The following is a 21,567-nucleotide window of genomic DNA, read 5'->3' as shown; positions in this document are numbered from 1 at the left end:
AAAGCTACATTGACTGCTGCTACACAAATACAATAACAAAATACTTTTATAGGTATATCAATGTTTCGAAAATTATCTTTGAAGTGTACAATGAATATAAAGTCAATAAATAATTTTGCAATGCAAAACCTTAGCAGAGCTAAGTGATAGCATTAATCTGTGAGCACTTAACACATTTTAATAGTTTCAGGTTGTTAATTAATTACCCATGAAAAATAATAGAGAGAACTGACTCCATTTTTGTTTACTGATACACCTTCAGAATGACATAACTGATTATAATTAGGTGTGACATTCAAAACAAAGTTAATTGCTCAGAAAGCTGAACTGCAAAATGAAGCTCTTAGCTAGTTTGAAAGGCTTGTTAATTATTCAATGTAGCACATTTTACAGCATAGTACATGCCTGTCAATCATCATCCATGTGGCCTTTTTAAATACATTATTATAAACTGCGCCCTCTACAGTACAGACCCCAGCTTCACACTCCTTTGTAGTTATGATGAAGAGTTATTAGCCAGGGAACTGCCAATGTTAGTATTAATTCTGTAGTCCAAGAATGCTAGATTGCATTTGTTATGTATGCAAGGATAAACTATCAAATAAAATATTTGGATGAGTATTAAGTTGACAGTGGGAGATACATAAAAAAGTCAGGGTGTAAAATATTCTTAAACAATGGAAGGCATCTGCTGCAGTCCCAGCTATCATTTAGTATATGATAACATTATTCCATATAGCCATGTGACTGTGACACTAATGACAGCTGTACATAGATAATTTCAAACAGATAAATGAGATTAGACTGGATTTTTCACACTGATAGAAGATTGGAAACAACTGAACAAATATTTTGGGTCTAGCAAGTAAAAATGAATATAAAATATTTGGGAGTATAAAACAAAATGAAGAAACTGACGACAGACTGTAACAGATAGGATAGAATGGACAAGATATAGTGCAGAGTATATATTGCAAACAACTAAAGGAAGCTTCATCCCTTAAGATCTCTTTTTTGCAATCACCGTAAAGCAGGAATGTAATACTCCCAGCCCACTGCCAAGATGCAGACGATTTACACTTTTACTGCAACCCACAAACTCTTGCCCCAATCTAGCCCACTTCACATCTTTCCAATTTGAACCGCATTAATAAACATCGGTCTCTTCATTTTTTACAACTCTTCTCTACCCTATTTTCTACTCACCCCCTTCCACTTGATGACCTTTTCTTATGTCTGAACCACAGCGGATTTTCATTATTTAACAATTTGCTGCATTAACTTTTATCCTTCCCCTCCCCCTCCCCTTTTCCTCTATTAACAGTCACTCCCCTATATTAGCTTATTTCCTTCCCATCTGTCTGAAAAAAAAATACTGTTGTTATGTTTTCTACTGTAAAATCTGTTATGTACTTTAACTGCATCAGTTTCTGTTGGTAAAATCTTTTATGTACTGTGTTTAGTATGTATACGTAATGTTTTCCAAAAAATCTTGTTTGTAAATTCTTCTGTGAACCACATTTATTATGTGTATGTCTATCTGTCTCTCTGTCTCTGTCTCTCTCTCTCTCTCTCTTTCTAAGTGATTTATTTATTTATTTTTGGTCAGCACTTGTCTGGCCCTTGGTTTGGCAGACTCCTCATCATCGATCCCTTATTCCATATGAGTTCGAGACTAATGCTCTGAAGGTCCATTCTTGCCTTGTTGCTTTCAGATCCATAATCCATGTCAGCAATAAACATGTCTAATGTCTTCACGTTTCATGGGAAATTAAAGCTCTGTGAAAACTGTCAATGCTCTTGTATCTGCCTGGTAAAATGACATGCTAAATAAAATGTGAACCTGCATTATTTTGCCTGATGGCTTAGGTAAAAACCTCTTCCATGGCAAGTACATTGACCTTTAAAGTATGTCGACTTTGAAAGGTCTTGCAGTGCTTCAAAGGAATGGATGTGTTCCTTGTCCGATTCAAGTATTGCAGTTATTTTTGTTATTCAGTAATTATAATTCAATATGAATGAGTGAAATTATTAATTGTGAATGCCTTGATATTAAAAAATGGTATCATCTGAAATTGTTTTCTATGCAGTTTTGGAACTAGAAAAGCATCAGTGTGTCATTCCTGGAATTATGGCATCGAATTTGGGAAAGAGTGAAGGAAGTGCTGTTTCTAGACGACTGGACAGCATGTTAGCAGCACCACATTCATGTTACTCTACAGCTGACTGTAGAGAGCAATTAGCAAATGCTAATGAGATTACAGATGGCAGCAATGGAATGCATCTGGAAGTAGATGTAAGTCATTTCATAACTTTCAAGTTGTTATACTAAGCAACACGAGTCCTCTGAGCATAAATGCAGCGAGTCCCTTAAGTAGTAATGCAATGCCATAATGCAGTTCCAGCAATCAGTGGTGATATGCAAGTAATTCTGTGGAGATGGGTAGTCAAAGGGTTCACAGTGAGCAAATGGTTATACTGTAAACACTTTTGCATCTGAGTGGAAAGTTGGAAGGAAAAGATGGCTTTTGCTACTTGGAAGTTCTGAAAAACATGATGGTGCAATGGTCTGGATTTTCTGAGATGAGTGTTTTTTTTTAATGGCCTACAAACTGATTTTTCCAGGGATAGATAGGGTTTATGAAAAAAATAAAAGTGATACTGTTTCAATTGGTACATGGCATGAGAAAGAGAAAGCTTTATCACAAATCTGAAGTCCTGATTAGATGTTAACATTAAAAGGAAAGCTGGTGATTGTGGATCATGATTTCAAGGAGACTACCATGAAGCAGTGGGCACAGTTTTCAGCTTCCATAAAAAAATGTTGATGATGTAAACTGAGGCACACTTTTTAATTTCCAGACATTTTAAATGGCTTTTTTTTCTGAGCAGGGATGCAGCTGTGAGACATTGCTTAGTCAGAGATGAATAGTTTCAAGGGTTGTTGCATCAACCTGTTTATGTGAGTGATGAATCTAAATATTAAATTAAAATATTAAATATTAATTAATTAGTATTATATGTCAAAAGGAAGAATGTCTGAACACTAACTGATGTTCTGAAAAACATGATGGTGCAATGGTCTGGATTTTCTGAGATGACTGTTTTTTTTTAATGGCCTACAAACTGATTTTTCCAGGGATAGATAGGGTTTATGAAAAAAATAAAAGTGATACTGTTTCAATTGGTACATGGCATGAGAAAGAGAAAGCTTTATCACAAATCTGAAGTCCTGATTAGATGTTAACATTAAAAGGAAAGCTGGTGATTGTGGATCATGATTTCAAGGAGACTACCATGAAGCAGTGGGCACAGTTTTCAGCTTCCATAAAAAAATGTTGATGATGTAAACTGAGGCACACTTTTTAATTTCCAGACATTTTAAATGGCTTTTTTTTTCTGAGCAGGGATGCAGCTGTGAGACATTGCTTAGTTAGAGATGAATAGTTTCAAGGGTTGTTGCATCAACCTGTTTATGTGAGTGATGAATCTAAATATTAAATTAAAATATTAAATATTAATTAATTAGTATTATATGTCAAAAGGAAGAATGTCTGAACACTGACTGATGGGAAATTGGGGAAGTTGTTACTTGTACTCTGGGAAATATGAGAGAAGAAGGGGTATGCTGTTTTTCTACTTGGGTGGACATTGAAATTTTTAGGGACAATGCTAATGATGACCAAGTGTTGTGTTAAACCAAGAAGGCTGCTTAATAAAGATCAGATGATAAGGGGAAATCCTATGGTCATGAGTACATCCATGGGGGAGAGAAATGATTAGTGAGCAAATTTTTTTTTTCCTTTTGTTTTCTTTTGTACCTTTAAAATTGTCATTAAGCATCTTTTTCTTATTGGCTTGCCTGTAATTCTCTCTCTCTGCTAGACTGAGTGTCATATTCCACATTGTTTTGTTATTATATTTTCTTAATTTTATTGGTCAGGATGGACTGATGAAGTTCCACTGGCATGGGTGATGAAATAAGGGTATGCTTCAGTTGGTGAAATAATGTTAGCTGTGTGATTCAACAGCCCAGAAGGACATACTGTGATTTCTAAAAGAATGTCATGTAGGGTGATGTTGACATGGGTGATTTCTTTCTTTTTGATATAGAAATTAACCTAGAATATAGTATAGTATGACACGAATGGCATAAGTGATTAAAACTACTGTAACATGAAAGATTAAAATCTGAGGAAGGTGGGTAAATACCAGAGGATCAATAGATTTTAGGCTAGATTTATTTAAGTTTAAATTGAATCAATGTTATTTAGGATATTGCTGGTATGGGAGTGGATGCATTTTATAATGCAGATATTATAAACAGAAAAAAATAAAAGACCTTAAAATAAGTTAGATAATATAATGTATCAACTGAGAGATGGCTGAAATGAATTACTAAGAAAGATACAATAAGAATGAAGACGTACAGGATATCATGGCTTTTACAAATGATCACAGAATGCATTACCTGAGAGATGAGACTGAAAGTCACTTGTACATGAAGATAGGTCAATTCTGGTAATGATAAATTTGCTTTATTGTCAAGGTCACATTGAGAAATTAGAGTTGAAACTCAATTATTTGCTGTTGCTGGTCTTTCGGACATATGGATGGTTGGTGATTTATGAATGCTGCATTCTTTGGTTCCCTTCACAAGAGACATTTGCAGTAACTATTGTGGTCACAAAAAGACCACACATACCTCAGAAGAAAAGCATGTAAGGCACTGTGGACAAAGTAATCTATCTAAAGAAGGGTAGAAGTTTAGAAGAAAGGTTAGATCATATTATATTGTGCAAGGTTAACTTGTCAAGCATGAATGATTGTACTTGAATGGAGGGCATCATAGATGTTGGATAGCACCAATTGCTAGATGTGAACATTGCAATATGATAGGGATATTGGTAACAGACGCATAGAATTAAAATATTTTATGATAAAAGAAAAGTGTATTTAGTTAGAATGGGTACAAAGCAGAATAACATGGAAAAGTGAAGATATGGAGGTAGATGTGAACATTTTGTTTATTAATATCCTATTAAGATTTATCCATTTGCTTGTTCAGTAGTTGGGAAGATAAAGCAATATGTCATAGCACAAAGTTATATATGTAAAAACATCAGCCTAGGTTCTATTATAAAGGAAACGTCTTACAAAGGAGATAATATGTAATATTTTAATATTTTAATTGCACCAAAGCAAGACAAAAGCCATACATAGGTCATTTGGTCCCTTTGGCTGTCCACATAGTAGTGGTTCTCCAAATGATCATTGTATAATGCAATATCCCCACCCCCTGCACTGAGATATGCAGTTGTAAACTCTGCCCACAGTCTAAGTAACCACATCTACATGTACATCAACATTGTCAATGAAAAACAGCCCACAATGTCTGTCACTAAAATATTAATAGAAATTAGAATAAAAGAGCTCTAATGCTAATAATAATTGAAATTAACAAACTAGTGCCACCAATTTAAAAAATGTGACTTAAATATAACATAGTAGGTTCATAGGTTCATTGGTATTTACTAGGCTAATGACCACAAGGGCCTTTTTAAGCCTAGCCATGCATCCCAAATCTTTAACAAGTTCTGGTACCCTTGATAAGTGTAAGCAGGGGCGTTAGAGATATTTTACTAGCAGAGACATAGGAGATGAACCATTTACAGGCTAACTGTGTCCATTAGAGGGCTCTACTTCACAATATCAAATACTCACATTATCCCACTTCATCAGGCCTGAATTCTTCAAAACTTCATTATATCAAACTCCTGGAACAATGAAAATGAACCCCAGGAAAGGAACCACTCAACCACCAGGACAAAACAGCAAGCAGCATAACAAAAAAGCTCTTTAGTTGGGGGTGGGGGCTTCACCATGGTGTCCAAATGGTTCCTTTCCTGGGGTTCATTTTCATTGTTCTGGGAGTATGGCATAATAACGTTTCAAAAAATTTAGGCTCGATGAAGTGGGATTCGATAATGTGAGTATTTGATGTTTTGAAGTAGACCACATAGAAGACATAGGTGCCAAATCAGGGCTAAATTTCCTGTTCTCCATCCAAATGTTCATGTTACACTTGAATTGGGTTAGGGAGGAACTCTGCTTCACATGGATGGGGAGCCTGTTCCAGAGAAGGGGTAGTCTCTGGAATACATACCTGTCTCTCCAGCAGATCCTAGTTATATCACAGGCAAGGTTTAAGTCTTTAGAATGGGTAAATTCTAAATGTGATAAAATGAACTGGAATACCACCAATAAAAAATGTAACAGAATGTTACAGTTGATCCAGTAGTCAGGGACTTAGAAACAGATATAGATAGTAATCTAACCTTTGATCATCATGTATCTACAGTGATGAGGAAATAATTTTATGTTGCACAACATATAAACAAAGGTATGGCATCTATGTCCAAAGAAGTCATTGTTCCACTGTATTCGGCATTCATCAGACCTATCATTGAGTGCAATGCCCCCTTTGGTATGTACCTAATCAGGCATATCGAACAATTGGAATGTCCACAGAGGTTCTTCACTAAAAGAATGCAGGGTGTAAGTAATATGTCCTATGCAGACCACCTAAAGGCCCTATCCATGTATTCTGTCTACTACAGGCTTTTGAGAGGAGATCTATGCCTGGCATACAAGGCATTGTCAGACATTGCTCTGATGGACCTCCTGCATATCCACTAAACAAACACCGCCAAAATTACACATTCTAAGGACTTAATCCTTGCCTATGATATAAATAGGACCTGCTGGAGAAACAAGTAGGTATCCCAGAGACTACCCCTTCTAGGGAACAGGCTCCCCATCCATGTAAAGCAGAGTTCCTCCCTAACCAAATTCAAGTTCAACTTGGACAATTGGATGGGAAACCAGAAGCTCATCCCTGGTTTGGCACCTATGTCTGTAATGGACACAGGTAACCTGTAAATGGTTCATCTCCCAGGCCCATGCTTACACTTATCAAGGGTAGCAGAAATTGTCAGAGATTTGGGATGCATGGCTAAGCTTAAAAAGGCCCCTGTGGTCATTAGCCTATTAAACACCTATGAACCTATGAGCCTATGAACCTATGAACAATCTAACATAAATGTAATAAGATGACAAACAGCTGCAGTGAAACATGCATGTTTACTTGCTCAGAGATTATCAACTGTACAACATTTCACCAATTTCATATCATCTCCCAAAAATGTATACACTATACACATTCAAGATTAAAAATGCATGTATAAGGAATAAACGTATCAGTTTTACAGTAAGAAAAGATGCACACTTCACTTTACTTGTTGACTGCTGTCATCATCTTTTTGTAGTGAAACCTACTTTGTCATGCAGACCTCATTAGTAATCAATTATGGAAAGATAATGATATGCCAGCTTTTACTACACATTAAAATTATATATAATCCAAACAGTATCAGTCTTGATTGCACAAGGAATTATTGGCTATATCAGCATGCAGGTGAATGACTGTAAATAAAACAGAGTACTATACATTATTGGAAAGAATGCAGGCAGAGTTTGAACACAAAGCCTTAATTCAAACTTTGAAAGAAATTCCTATCATAATCTGACACAGCCAGACAAATTATGCATTCACATATTTTGGTGCTTGAGGGGTTTTCATCTTCTTGCATTGCCAAAAACAGACTGCAAAAGTATCTTGACTGATTTTAAAACCTATGGTATTTACTACATATCATGTTTATTGACATGTGTGACATTCTTAGTAGCTTAATCGGCAATATAGTATAAGAAATATTAACAGAGTCTGTCGGTGTAAAATTAACAGTGCACCGTGCATGAGGACAACACCAAATGTAGTTTAAATGTAGTCAGTGGAAGACTTATACATGTATGTACACCATGCCCTCATCATCTGTCAGTGAAAATGGGAATACTCAATCCTGTTCAAACTTCATTGGGGGTACTACACTAGACTATAATCCTTAAAATTTGCAAAGCTGAGGACAAAAACAGTTATAAAAATAAATAAATGAATAAATAAAAATGTGTGCTGTCTCCTTGTTATGGTTATTAATAATGCATACTCCCACCTTCCACTGCAACCAAGTAAACACATTTCTTTAAGCAGCTATGCTATCAGATAGTTGATAAAATGACTGCCTTTACTGTACTTACACTTAACTGGTAACAATTCTATTGCACCAGTTATATACTCTCATAGCTTCCTCTCGGGGTAGCCCACAACACCACTCTCCCCAACTTTGGTACTGGGAGGAAAAATATGTCATCAAGATGAAGAGGTGAAAAAACTGTTGATCTGGGCTGTTTAACTGAAAAACTGAAAGAAGGGAATTGGTTCTTGATATAGATCATAATGGCACAGCCCCAACATGGAAACTGGCTGCAGTGCGATCCAATAAACAAAGCAGAGGGGTATGCACAAGCGTGCGGACATGGATGTGTCCGTGGAATGCCAATCACCTTATAAGCTGGTGAAATCCATGCAAATGACAGTGATTTGCCATCCATTAAGCAAAAAAGACACCCGTGTAGGTGTCAGAAATGTATTCGGGGAAAAAAACATATGAAAATGTAAATTTTAAACAGTGGCTGTAAAAGCCCAAAAAGACGGTTGGATATTGCACTGTAGATATGTAAATGGCCAAAACTACGGTCAGAGATTCCAAAAAGCAATGCAAATCAATAAAAATATATATTTTTAATACATATATTACATTTGCATGGCATGCAGCAACACACAAACATGCCATTATGAAAAAAAAAATTAAAATGTTGAAAAAATGAAAATGAGATGTTTGAAAAAATAATGCATTATAGTGCCCTGCATGCAGAGTATACAATGGCAGGTTTCAGTGGTTACTAAGGAGGCAGGTCCTGGAGTATTGAAGTATCCAGGGTATATTCAAGTAGGTGTATGTATATGAGCTGTGGTTACTGAATAGCAAAAAGGGCTACTTTGTCCACAGATACATGTGTAGGGCCAGAATTGTGCTGGTGTTAGTATATCAGGTAGCTGACATCAAAAGTGGGTGTGTCACGATGTATCTAGGGGGATTGGAGCACAGCGGTGCCTGTTTGTGCTCAGCTAAGCACAGCTAAATAGGGGGGGGGGTGTCCACTGCTGCTGAGCTTTGTTTAGCTGCAGGGCACATATTTTAGCTGGTTTAAGCAAAGCTGAGTGTGCCCGTGCATAGGGGTGTGTCTAAACTACTGAGCACTGTTTATACTACTGCAAAGTGTTTGCACTCTGCGCACCAGTGCTTAACAGTGAAATACATAAAAAAAATACAAGGAAATAGCCTGGGAAAGCCCATTAACTATAACTGACTAATAAGCCCTGTTCCACTGACACTGAGCCATTCAAAACCCTCAGTGATAGACCTGGCAGGTGGAATACATCACAGTCAGCCAATCACACAGGCTGCATCTGCAGCACACCACTATAAAGTATGCATACACGCTTCAATCTGATTTTCCCCACATATTCTGCATCATTGGAGTATACACCTGGAAATTCTAATTGAAAAAATGCTAGGGGCAGCTGCTGCTCTGCTACATCTGTATATGCTAGAGGCTGAGGTCAGTGTTGATGCTGACAATAGGCCCAGTCTGAGAAGGAGAAGAGTGTTCAGGCCCAGGATAACCTTCCAGGAGCTACATGATCATGAGATAGTAGAGTGCTACAGGGTGGACAGGGACATTCTACAAGAACTCACCGAGCTCTGCCGCCCTCAACTCAGACCCAGAGCCAACAGAGGGGAACCCATCCCAGTGGAAACAAAGATATGTGTAGCCCTTAGAATACTAGCTACAGATACTTTTCAAAGATCTACTGGGGTCATGATGGGCGTCTCACAGTCATCTACATCCAGGGTACTCAACCAGTTCCTGGCTGTCATGCAAACACATGCCAGTGAGCACATATATTTACCACATGACTCTGAGGAGACAGCCTGAAATATGTGTCTCTTCCACCATGTGGCACACTACGCTGAGGTACTGGGGGCTATTGACTGCACTCATGTCCACATCAAAGCATCACCTGGTGATAAGGGTAGAATCTACGTCAAACTCAAGGGGTATCAGTCCATCAACTGCCAGGTCATGTGCAATGCCCAGGACATTATCATGAATGTGTGTGCTGGCAGCCCTGGCAGTTGTCATGACTCCCACATCTGGCAGGCATTACAGCTGTAACAGATGCTTGCCAGGGGGACATCCTGTATGGCCATTTACCGGGGGATGTTGGCTATGCACCGGAATTGTGGATGATGACACCCATCAGAAATGCATGCACACCTACTGAAGAACACCATAATGAGGCACACACACAAAACAGGAACATCATAGAGCATGTGTTTGGGCTGCTCAAGTCACGGTTTCATTGCCTTGATATATCTGGTGGAGCTCTGAAGTACTCTCCAGCCACATGTGCACACATGTTCACAGGATGTGCCATGTTACACAATAGGATCCTGCAGAAACAGCTGCGGCAGGAACATCACAGTGAATGGACACACAGCCCCCACCAGTGGCAAGTTCCCCACAACCACAAGGTGACTCAAAGGAGGAACCCCCTCAGCCTGTCCTTGTAGGCAGATGTAGGTGTGCCCAGTATGCCCTGGCCTTGGCAAAAAGGCAACACATAGCATATGCGCTGACATCCTAGGGATCTAGGGACTGACACCTCACTCTGACTCACATACATAGTAAAAAGGATGTCAGCCACAACACACAACATGTACCTAACCATGTATTGGCTGTGTACTATGTGCATCTGACAGTGTCGAGTCTGAAGCACTGTGACCTCAACTGCTGTAGGCACAAGGAGAATCACTCTTCTTTACAACAAATGTATGGGGTACTGGACTATGGTAGCATATGTATGAACCTGCTGTATGTATGCTAGGGAATAGAGTCAGCTACTGGGAAACCTGCAGACAACTGACAGCTATGTGGAACAACAAGAGTTCTCAGCCCAATACTGGCTGCTCCATAATAGGCAGTAGGCCCCAAGGCAGCAAAACCCACTGCACTAAGCAAGGGAAATGACAAACAGTGGGGTCATAGGACAGATGCATGACTGTCAATGCTAGAGTCCACTACCCCTAACACAACCCTATTCCCATACAACTGCGGTAACATTATGTTTGCAAGGTAATAGCAGCAGACAACACAGTCCCAGGGCTGTCCCAATCAACCTGGTGACATGTTCCATTTCCACAATAAGCAGGGATCAATGTGCTATTTATGTCTGTGCTTGATAGAATTAAACTGCACTGTCAGGTGGCTGTTGTGGCTTAGTGGGCTAAATACATTACCATGGTTGATGGTGTTCATGGTTCGAGACTGGTTGTGCCACTATTTTGCATGTGAGCTACACCTATGGTAGGAGTTCTACAGACTGTGCATATGTCAGTAATTGTAACTGTAAGAAAGCTGGACAAAGCCAGAGATAATGGAGGGACAAGGGGCCACAGATAGCTCTGAGTTACCTACATGGTGGCTAGTAGAACAGCAGGTTGTAACAAGTTAGAGTAGCAGCAGGATGTCAGGGCCATCACGTAACTGTGTCAGTACTTACAACAAGTCAGTGGGCACCAGCACACCTCTCAACTGTACAGAGTTTTGAGCGAATGTCCACAGTTTTGCCTCAAATGTCTGCTCCATTTTTCATAACATTGCAGTTTTCTGGCAAACTAGTGGCAAATCAATAAAGGTTGACATTAGAAAATAATGACAGTCATTTGAGATGGAGACTTCATACCCCTCAGAAAATTTCAGCTAATACAAACCCTGCTAAACTACCAACTGTCTTAAGTTTGTAAGAGAAATATTGAAAATGTGTCCCTATTATTGGGCTTGTGTCCCACTTTTATATATGGCTTTGTCCAGATGTCTTGGTCTAACAGGTTGAGAGGTATGGCCACCTTGTAGCATTATAATACCTATACAACACAAACTGTTGTGGACCAGAGCAGACATATGGGGAACAATACTGGGCATACTGCAAAACAGGTACAGTCAGAGGTGTAAAGTCTGTAACCCTGTGTGTGGTGTTACACCTTGTACCCCAGTCACAGCATACCTACAACTGCATAGAGCTACAACTGTGGACAAAGCCAGGAACAGGAGTGAGACAGAGGTCCACACATAAGAAGAAGGATGAACTACTGGCCAGACAAATGTAGAAAGTGCAAAGTAGAACTGGTTGTGCAATAGCATGGGCTCCCTGCTGTGCATGGAGTCAGTAACTCAAATGTCTGTCAGTTCTTCATCATGTCAAGCTATAATGATCTGCCACTGATGTACCAGAAAATCACATTGTTATGTAAAATGTACCAGATATAAGATAAAAAACCCTGTTCAGTCTAATACAATCTGTACACACCCTCGGTATGAGTCAGATATTACAGCTAGCACACAGCTGGGGAATGCATTGGGCATGCTATCAGCTGGACTGTGTAATCAGGTGCAGCAGCCAGTTGACTGTAACACACTAAATCCTGGACTGGAGTACAGGTAGGTCCGGACTGGAGTCCCCTTGTAAATACTGACAGTCACCCTGGGCATGCTCCTATACTTAGCTAATTTCATTGTCATTGGCCTATACAACTGAGATGTCAAAATATCTCTGTGCATACAGACACCTATGTATACCTAACTGTGTCTCCCTATCCCCATCAGACATGATTACTCTTATCTATCAGTATGTGTCACATATACAATATATTTATGCATCTGTAGAGTTTTGTATAGATAGATATAAATAGGTAACACACATATATATATATATATATATATATATATATATATATATATATATATATATATATATATTACATAGAGAGAGACAGACAGAGAGGGAGGGAGAGATAGAGAGAAAGAGGGTGAGAGACAGAGAGAGAGACACACACACAGAAAGCTATAGAGTGATGTAGTGCTGCAGCCACTTGCACACTAATTGTTACCAGTGGGCTGTGCAAATAGTATGGTGAGCTATAGTGCCTATTGCTAGGTAGGTAGGGGTTTCTAATTTCACACCAGCTACTTTCTGTATGTCTATAGATATTCCACATACAGCATCATACACATGCCCAACAGGCCTATGTCTGTGCAATGGTCAATCATTTTATGGCCCTTTGGCTAGTGTCCTCCACAACAGTGGCCTCCCTGTCAACAGCTGCTGATGTCATCCACCCCATCAGCAGTGGCAGACATTCTCCAAACCCATAAGCTGTGTGGTACAGGCAATATGTACATAGCAGTATACTCTACACAACGAGATAGGTAGGGGCTATAATCCCAACAATGGCAACCCTGTGAGCATGCGTCTATGTAAGTATATCCCCTTGCAACCGTGTGTATGTTGTGCCTATGTGTGTGCAACGTTAATACATTTTAAGGGTCATGCCTACCTGTTAACCCCCAAATTGGCTTACTTTACAGGGCCTGCTGATGTCATCCACCTTAGAAGTACAGTTAGACACTATGCAAAAACACTAGTTCCATGGTGTATGCAATAACTACATAATGCTATAGTGTATATAACTAGATAGATAGGGGTTCTGCTTTCCAAATTTCCAACTTTGTGAGTGTATGTGTGTATGTATAAGCACATCCCCTTGTAGCAGTGTGGCTGTCTTGTGTGTGTGTGTGTGTGTGTGTGTGTGTGTGTGTGTGTGTGTGTGTGTGTGAGTTTGTGTGTGTGTGTCTGTAAGTTGCAGCCCATGTTTGGACAGGTGTATCATGTAAAAACTAAAACAATACAAATGTTCTGAGAGTGTAGGACAACAAACATTTCCTACATTATTTTAATACTTGCATAAAGCAGTCATTTTACAGCATAAAACACCTACATGTTATGAGAAATAGCATAATCTAGGCACATGCTACAAAACTAAGCTGTTATATTGTGAATAAAATGAGGTCATGTCCGTATCACGCAGTGTGGGTATGGTTTCTCCTGCCAAGTCTGACATTACTACAAAACGTGTCCTACATTGGTCATTTGATAAGGTAGCAAACACAGTCTGTCTTGCTTATGTATGTGAAATATGTATATATTTCAAGGCTGTGCGAGTAGCTGCTGCTCCCAAATAACCCACATGTATGTAGGCATGACTGCTACCCTCCACCACCTACATTTTTAGGTACTGACCAAATATGTGGATGACGGTAAGTTGGGGGCCGTGGATGACTGTAGGTTGAATGCTGTCTGTCAGTGACTCCCCAAATGGTGTTAACATACTGCAAGAAGGTCTTACATCAGCTACGGACTGGTGCCAAGGTCCTGGCCTCAAGCTAAATGCAAAAACCTTTATCATCATACCATTCAGCAAAGACATGGCCCCACTGTTTACCACATCAACGGCAATCTCTAAAATACACAACCTGTGTTGAGAGACCCGGGTACTCAGGTTGATAACAATTTCCCATTCAACCATCATGTAGCAGCAGTGGTCAGTAAAGCCTTGTACGTCGTTCATCTCATAGGTAAAGGAATTGCATCCAGAAAAAAAGGTGGTCATTACCTCTCTATACTCCTCCCTTACTCTGTATAACAACATTTTACTACAACACCCCATTTGGTATGTACCTATCCAGAAATCTGCACCAAGGGAAAGGCCACTGAAATACCTCACAAAGGTAATCCATGGCCTCCAACACCTGTCCCATGCAAACAGCCTCAAATCACTATTGCTCCACTCAGTATCAGACAGGTTGCTCAGAGGTGGGCTGTGTCATGCCTACAAGGCAATGTTGGACCTTGCCCTACTACAGATACCCCATATCTGTAAGTCTAACCCCTCGTGCATTACCTGCATGACAGGCCTGAATCTGATATGAAACAACACAACGTGCTGGTGAGACAGATTTTTCTTCCAGAGGCTGCCCTGTCTCAGGAATCCACTTCCTATACACATCAGAGTACCATGCTGACCTTCTTCAAGTGCAACCGTGATGACTGGATGTGAAACCACAATCCTGTCCCAGGAGTTCTACCTGTGTCCATCATTGACAGGGGCAACAGGTGCTGCCTGATGTTTCTTTCTGGGGATAAAATAATGGCTAGCCTTGTAAGTGCCCTGGGACACTACTCTAGTAACCACCTATGATCCAATGAACCTATGATTCTAATGAACTCCCAGGTGACATGTATCATAAGTAGCATTGTGTGTCACTGGGTATGCATGCAAGAGTATGTTGTTTGCTCGCACTGTCCCTGACACACTGTTCTACATATATGCACCTAAGTAAACATGTACATATACAGCCGTACCTTGGTGAAGTCACATTTCTACATTGCCATTATGCTATCCTGAGCCACTGTATTGGCACCAGCTCTCCAAGACATACACACACAGACTGCTGGAACAGAAACAGAAAAAGCTGTGGGAGACAACAGTCAGTCAGCAATACTACCACCAATGCAGCATCATGGACAAAGGTGCATACACTTTGATGTCTACTCATGACACATGCCAGCAGACAGCACCTTACAAGGCATAACACTGCTGCACTACAAACTGACATTAAATGTACTATAGTCACCCTGTGCAACAGACACATAGTTGCATGCCCCTACATCGATGGTATGGATGACAGGGATGTGGCACAGGTATCATCACATGCACAGGGTGTGGTGTGGTGTTGTCAAGGGCCTAGGTGTTGCCACACAGTTGACATCATGTGTGTGTGTCTGTAGGGGTGCTGGTCAGCTGGGCCATGGAAAGGAACTGTGTGTGTCTGTTGGTGATCTACATGTGACAGTGATATGTGTGTGCGTGTACACAGTCAAGCCATTTGCTAGCCCTACATGAGAGTGTGTTGGACAGCTGTGGACTGTACATGGCAGAATGTACAGTTCACTGTCTCCAGCCATGAACACAGGAACAGGCACTGCCAGGAGTGGCACTGGCACCACCATGTCCAGGGTCAGATGTGGTACTACTTGCTGATGGTGACTGTTGTCTGCTCAGACAGTCTCCCTCATAGGACCTCCCAGGACCATGTGCCCATGGCCTGCCACATAGTGATATAGACAGCACCCTCCCTGCTGTAGTGCTCTTGGTACTGCCATTATGGGAGAGTGACTGTGCATGGCCACGTAGACTCTCAGCTGATGGTGGTGCTGACCTATATCCATGTGTCCGATGACCTACTCCCGCCACATGTTCCAGCACAGATAATGCACTGTTAAGGACCGACGATGTCTCACCCCACTGTCTGTGCACTATATCAGCAAAACGATACATGGTGTCAACAATGTTGTGGATGGAGTCATGGATGCCAGACAGTGATGCATCCATGATCCTGAGCATCCATCTGTTGTTGTGTTCAGAATGTGCCTGTGCTTCCATGACAGACCAAAACGTGTATCAAGTGACTCATGATGTGACACCTGTAATGGGTGGTGGATGGGCAGCAGTCCTCCTTTGAGCACCCCTGTCAATCTGCCTGTGTGGGACCTCAGCAGCTCTCCGGCTATGGCTAGTGTCTACAGTCAAAGATGTCATAGTTACCACATGCTCCTCTCTGATGCCACTACCCTCTAACTGTCCAATATCTGTGGGCGCAGGGGACTGGGTATGTGTGAGCATATTAACTGTGTGCAGGGACATTGGTGGAGGAAGTGGGATGTCAACCCAGCGACAGATTCAACCCCCAACAACCCCACCTATGCCTCACAATGGCCACCATCCTCAGCAGAGTCCGACGAGACACTGACATCAAGTTGTGAGGGGGGCAGATTCAAACCCCCACAGTCACCTGTGAGGAGGACAACAACATGACTGCATTAATACATGCACTATTATGTCTTCTGATACACACACACACACACACACACACACACACACACACACACACACACGCACGCACACACACATGCGCGCACGCACCCCCCCACACACACACACACGCACACACACGCCCACACACACACACACACACACACACATACACATACACATACAGGTGAGGTGCCAGAACCACATTATTCATACCACACCCTATTACTGATCCAATGCACAACACATAAGTAGACCACAACAGACACAGACAAGAAAAGCCCTTAACCACATGCAGTGCAGCTATGTTCAGTTAAGTTGCCAGTACTATACACCTGTGAGATAAGTGATATGTCAGTGCATGTGATGGACCTTCACTTCGAAAACAGTGCACCAGCCTACATCATACTATTGCCCCCTGTATAGTAGACTGCATTCACCTTCACAAAAATATGTGCAAATATGTTACAGCTCCTGCAAATATGCTACTGTAATTACCAAGTCAATGCACTGCAGTGAATCTCTCCACATCTGAACATGCAAGTATTGTACTATAGCTAAGCTGAACAGTTGTGTCCATGACAAACTGTCAGCACCTAATCATTCCTACAGTATAGATGAGCAATAACAAAACAGTTTCACACTCACCGGCTAGAGGATATTGGACTCTGGCCACACCCAATGTACCTATGGAATTGTGGGGGAGAGGTATTGTCAGCAAACACAATTGTGGCACTGGTAAAGGATAATATGTGCATATATCAACATGTACAGTACAAACTGATACTACCCACATTGCTGACAGTCTGAATATGTGTGCAAACATGTGCATTACAAAATCCCCCCAAATTCAAATTGACCAGACATCCGTGTACATGTATGCAGTAGCTGCCACTATGACAGCTACAGTATTAAAGTAATGACAGTCCAAAAATAAGCACACGAGGCTGGAAACCAGGAAATAAGAGCCAAAAAAAGATTTATTGAACACTAGTTCTTTTAACAGTACAGTTCAAATAGCCCAAAAAGAAGCACATGAGGCTGGAAACCAGGAAATAACACCCAAAAAAAGATTTATTGAACATTGGTTTTTAACAGCGCAGTTCAAACAGTCCAAAAAGAAGCACAAGAGGCTGGAAACCAGGAAATAACATCCAAAAAAAGAGGCTTACTTGAATGCTACTCTGCTGTGGAAGCTGTGCCACCCACCTCTACAATGTATGGGGTGATGGATGCTTGCGAGCTGATGGCTGAATCCAGGTTTGCAAAGAACTCCTTGGTGGCTGAAGGTGGTTGTTGTGTTACAAGTCCTCCATTGGTGCCAGCATGGTCCCTGGCCACAGCTATGGCCCTTTGCCATGCAGCATTTATCATATCAGTGGCCTGGTGGTGGACCTGCAAATAGCTCCTGTACAGTAGCCCAATGTGATTTACTGATGCAACAAGGTCTGCCCATAGTGCAGCGCATTATCCCTGCATATGGCAACATCTTGACAGTAGGATGGCATGATGCAGTCCGAGTTTGTCAACTATAACTTTATTCTTGGCTGCAGAACAAGGTGGGTTCCTCTGTCTGTACATCACTCCTGAAAGACAGGAAGAAAGGAACATGACACAGGACCACATACATTGCTCTCCATTATGTACACACCCTGCAAATCCACCTTTGTCAACAGTATCCTCAGCTAACTACCACATCATACCCCACCATCTCTCACCACAGTATATATGTGGTTATCAGCAACATAGTGGCAATACATCATGAGTTTCCCTCCTCATCCTGATGTTTCTTGCTAATTGCTGCATGTTCTCTAAGGTGTTCAACTGCATATTTTCTATTGCACTTATTACTGCTTGTTCATAGCCTGTCTACATTGCATGCAGTAGTGTAAGCCTCCTACATTTCTTTTAAGCACCTAGGCTGTAGGGCCACCCCTTTGGTCTCCCTGGACTTCATCCCTCAGATTCTGACACATATGGCTGGACAATGTCCTATAGTTTCTCCTGCCAGTCTGGTTGATATGAGTATCCTGACACAGTGTAGCAACTGCCTCTTGTACATGGTCAACCATCTATAGACATCACCAAGGAACACAATTTGTGAGGGATGCAATGACATTAGGAACCTACAGTCCATGCTCGCTCCCTCTCAAGCCTGCATATCTGGCACTGAAAAAGTTCTGAACGCAATCAGTACACATCACACACCACCCACACCTACACAACACACACCCTCATATGTGGAGGTCCTCAACATAAACATCCCCATACAAAGGAGGCCTCCAAGGCAGAAACACATGTGAAATCCACAGCCCTGCACACCACATACCACGCATAGCCACACACCTGTGTCCCACAGCCACTAAGGTGTCACCATAAATCAAACATAATACTCATAACAGACTCCATTGTGAGAAACACAGATGTGCATTTCACCAGGCTGAAAATGGAGAAGGTTACCGTTACTTGTATGTCAGGTGCCAGAATCTGCCATATCACATACACACTGCTGTGTCTCAACAACAGTTACTGTTATGAGTCTGTCATAGTCCATGTTGGCATGCCTGACCTGAGACATACCTCTTGGACTATATGACGTGACACATGATTGAGCCCGCTGAGTATGTGTTCCAGGCAGGTATGTCCCTAGCCTTAAGCAGTAGTCTGCTGTCACCCAGAATGATGCCGCAATACAATCAAGAAATGATTGACCTTAACAATTGGCTTGGTTTTAGGTGCCATTCCAGGGGGATCCAGTACCTGACAGCCTGAGATGATATGATCAACAGACCATGATGCATTGCCAGAGATGGCCTCCATCTATCTCATCTGGCCTTCAGGCTTCTGACCATGGTTGTTGTCACCACCATAGTGCCTTTATTGGTAAAAGTGGTGACTTTAACAATAACAACATGAAACTGTCAACAAATCAGAAATTGAAGGCCATGCTGCTAAATGCTAGGAGTCTGAACATGAATCTGCACCCATTGCAAGCAGTGTCAACCCTGAAGAATGCTGACTTCTGTCTATTTGCGGACACATAAGTTCATAGGTGTGTACTAGGCTGATGGCCCTGGAGCCTTTACAAGCTATGTCCATAGAAGTGCCCTGGCATCATGCCGCTCAACGTTAGTTCCCAGTGCCTTTATCAAGTAGAGGCACTGCAGTGATCCCCGGGGTGAAATTTCAATTTCCCATCCACTTATCAAGACTTCTCTTGAAGATGGACAGTGAGGTGCTCTGCTTGACATGTATGGAAAGTCTATTCCATAGCATGGGCAGTCTCTGGGTTATGAACCTGTTCCTCCAGGATGTTCTGTTGATTGTGGTAATGAGGTTGAGGTCTCTGGAGCGTGTAGTGCGGAGGGATTTGGATTTCCTTAGATGTAGCATTTCTAACAGAGCTGAGTCAGACATGGCTTTGTAAATCATGCAGAGATCACCTCTTAGTAGACAATATGAGACAGAAAATAGCTGGAGTTTTTTTGAGTCTCTGCATGTAGGACATGTGTTTAAGGTATAGAATCCTCTCCATAAGGTACTTTTGTAGCCTTTCCAGCTGTTGCATGGTTCAAAGCTGCAGAGAGCACCCCAGCCTTACATGGTCTCCCATCCTATCATAGTCAGACCTCAAGGTGTGGGCAGTAAAGCCAAGGGACGTGGGGTTTCACTATATATGAAAGACATACACACCTCCAGGCTGGTCAAACAGTAAGGTACACAGGAGACACTCCAGGTGCAGTTAACATTTGCCAAGACCCCTATTCAAACAATAGAAAGCTACTGGCTCCACATGTGACAAGGTAGACCATTCTGCCTATACATACCTGTTTAACTTTATCAGGATTTGACTCTGTACTCTGATCCTGAGTGAGTCTAAGTAGCCAAACAAACATTGGAAGAACAACTCATGCCAGCACACAAAGGCCCAGAGATTCATGGAATTTGGCAATCCAAGCATCTTGGAACTGCTAGTTGCTGCCCACACATGAGGTGAAGAACTGTGGGAGTTGATAATAAACAACATGGGTAACCACTGCAGCATCCCTACAGTAATATCCTCCATGGTAAAATCAACCATAAAGTGGTCACGTTTGCAGTCACCATCTCCCACAATACCCGTCTAGCTAGGGTCAGACATACAAACATCTCCAAAGTTGATTACAGTGTCCTGAATGATGGTATAACTAGCTTCACAGCACCCTACCTCTCTGTAGAAACTGGCACCAATATCTAAAAATACACCAAAGCACTATATGTGCACCTGTAGAGATGCATGGAGTCAAATATACCCAACCGGACTACATCATCCTCTGCAAGGATGACTAAACCTGTGTGGTGGACATCTGCAATAAATACACTCTATAACAAGAGTGTAATATTGCTGTCCATGACCAAGAAGGGGCATGTGCCCAATGTGAAGCAGTGTCTCCTTAGACTGTAGAAGCAAATAAGATCATTACTGAAATCCTGCAAAGCAAACTCTCAGCCCACATTGGCAACATCCACAACACAGTCATATCCCCTTTTGCACATGTCTGCAACCTCAAAGGAAGCACCCATACATACTCAGACATTGTGGTCAGGGACACCAGATATACAAGTGCTGCAGATATACAAACTTGCTGCCTGACAGAGTCAGTGAAAGCTTCACCCCCTGTCTTCCCTGTCAGTACATCAGAACATCCCCAGTACCTGCCCCCTTCCCCTTATATCTAGGGAACAGGTCATCACTGGCACCTCAAAGTCATGGAATACAGCCTCCATGGGA

This window comes from Protopterus annectens, chromosome 1.part2 (assembly GCF_019279795.1).
Source record: "Protopterus annectens isolate FY-2018-M chromosome 1.part2, PAN1.0, whole genome shotgun sequence".
NCBI lineage: Eukaryota > Metazoa > Chordata > Ceratodontiformes > Protopteridae > Protopterus > Protopterus annectens.
The sequence above is the reverse complement of the archived record's forward strand: the minus strand, read 5'-3'. Positions refer to the sequence as shown.